The following is a 2,770-nucleotide window of genomic DNA, read 5'->3' on the forward strand; positions in this document are numbered from 1 at the left end:
AGTAGTGTTCTCTACATTATCTCACTATCGATTCAAATAATCGATATGATGTAGATTAGAACTAGCTACCCATGGATATTATTATATTTAGTTATTTGACACAAATACAAAGTAAGTATAATAATTAAAAATCTTGCCTTTATTAATAATAGAATATAATACAAAAGTTCCTAGTCAATCATCACATAATTGGCTCTAGGACTACTACTAACAAAAAATCCATTTCAGATTTTTGCTCATTGTAATATCCACAATTCTGATAAGAACTGATTTATTAAAATAGAATGTTTAGGAAAAATTCAATTGAAAAAATTTTCATATCATGTGTAGATTTTAGTTTTGAAATATAATTAGAACTATAGTAAAGTATTCATTCATTATTTGACCAAATGGTTATTATTCATTATTGTATTTTCTTATTCATTATTATAATTTAATATAATTTTGAAACGACGACAAAAGAAAAAGCTTCGCAAAATGCTCAATTAAACCATTCATACAATTAAATTAAAAAATTAGTAGTACCCCTCCCTAAAGTCCACTCCTTCCTTTTCTTCTGTGAAAAGGAAGTCTTAAGAAAGTAATTCCTTCCCCTTACTACGAGTGAGAGGGAAAATGTAAAGATTACTATTAAAACAACCCAAGCGAACTTACAATATCTATATGAATTATGTCTCTTATCTTTATGAAGAAATTATTTAATTATTGATCGATAATCAAATGACGCATAGTCAAAATATAATTATGACTTAAAGCTATTAATTAACCAACCCAATGAATCTACTTGTAACGATATTCTAAGATTTCTAGTAGAATTTTGAAGTATAAGTATTACGTACAGATATGATACACATACCTTTTCTTAGCAAATTAGATAACAAAGGAATACTTCTATTCTAATAAACGAAATATGTGGGAATACTAAGACCTATTGTTTGTTACCCTTTTTTTCGACTTTTACTTTTACTCTATAAAAATAAGAATTGACTGACTATCTTGATTGAATGTTTGATTAATCAGAGATCCTCATCAGTCTGGACACAAAGTTTCTTCAATCCTTTCCATAACTCTTAAATGGATTTCCCATCAGTCTATCCAATCTAATTCCTGATGAAGTCAATAGACATAATTTTGGTAATGGTAGTGAAAAATAATTAGAAATTCTTGATACTCTTTCGTACAATCTATTTTTCAATCATAAGAGAAAAATGGATTGTCTTTTAGGAACTTTTGGATACTTTTAACCTTTGATTTTTGTATACCAGAATTAACTCTCACTATAAAAAAAATAGTGAGAGTCAATCATATTACTAAGTAAGACTCACTTCATTCCTATTTGTATCAGTTTAAGCCACATCCAAGGATTAGATTTTGAGAAAAAAAACTATCGATAGGTGTTTATACTTCTCCGGCTTTGGAGATAAAATTTATCAAATTAAATTAGTAGATTTTTTGTTGATCAGGTGACATCTAGATTTGAACTGGGGATAAAGGATTTGCAATCCCTTGCCTTACCACTTGGCCATGTCGCCAAATCCGATCCAAATTTCAAAAAAAAAAAAAATGTGTTCAACCATATTCTTTTACTAAGATTCTATTACTATTTTTTTTGAATTAGGGAAAACTTCTTCAACTTTATCTCAAATTGTTACCTTGCCTTACTGGCATGGCACAATCCAAATATAATAATATATATATATTATATGTGTATATATATAAACCCACACCTCAAAAATAAAAATTATTAGAAATACATGAAAATATAATCAAAGTCTTACGTTAGAAATATATGAAAAAGATCATTTCTGCAAAAAGATGGAATTCATTATCCCAGCGGTTCCACACGATCGGTCCCACGATCATTTGTGAGTAGGTAAATCGAATAGTTTGTCATTTATAGCAGATGATGAAAAAGATTATCAATTTATAAGATGAAAAATATCTTCATTAATATAAAATTTTTTGAGAAAAGTTAAAAATAAAATCAAGACTTCAGTCCAAAGTGGACATTCTATCGATCCTAATGGATTTTTTGTAATTGTTGTACGAGAGCCCACCTATCGGAGACATGTTAAACTTCAAGTTAGTTATAATTCACTAGCCAAAACAAATCTTTTCATTTATAAATAGATAGCCTGTGTTGAGTTTGATCCGGCGAGGATAATTCCTGGTGACGGGGAAGCACGTGGCACGGTGTCGTGGGGGGAGGGGGAGGAGAAATAACCCAGGGGAAACACGAGGTTATGGAGGAGTCAAAAGCAACCGACCTCCCTAAGAGGAAAGTCCAGTCCTCAGTGCTATACTTCAAGACCTCTTCCAACTTCAATCGAAACGACTAAACTTCTCCTCTCATTAAGTTCAGTGCTTTAGACCCAAACAAAGTAATAATCTAGCAAGGCACCGACCTCACCAAGAGGATGGTGTATCCCCTGATACCCAAGAAAAACCCCTCATGGCTCACACCCACCTTCCGACCTCGTCTCCAGACCAGATCTCCCTCTTAAACCCCCATACTAAGTTCGATCCTTTATAAAACTTCTTGACCAACCTCACTAGTAGATCGGCGTTAGACTTACAATACAAATCGAGCTCTCCTGGACCTCGGCGCTCATAACCCAATCCCCAATAAGCATCGCAAGCCCCACACGGATCTCAGATAAACCTCCTTGGGAGGTTACCACGGGCAACAACATTTAGAGTAACGATGAATAAACCCCATCCTCTCGCAACAGGCATAGAAGCACCGACCTCATCACAGGGTCCTGACATC

Source organism: Curcuma longa, chromosome 21 (assembly GCF_044706935.1).
Source record: "Curcuma longa cultivar G26 ecotype Majalengka, Jawa Barat chromosome 21, ITB_CL_G26_1.1, whole genome shotgun sequence".
NCBI classification, from domain to species: domain Eukaryota; kingdom Viridiplantae; phylum Streptophyta; class Magnoliopsida; order Zingiberales; family Zingiberaceae; genus Curcuma; species Curcuma longa.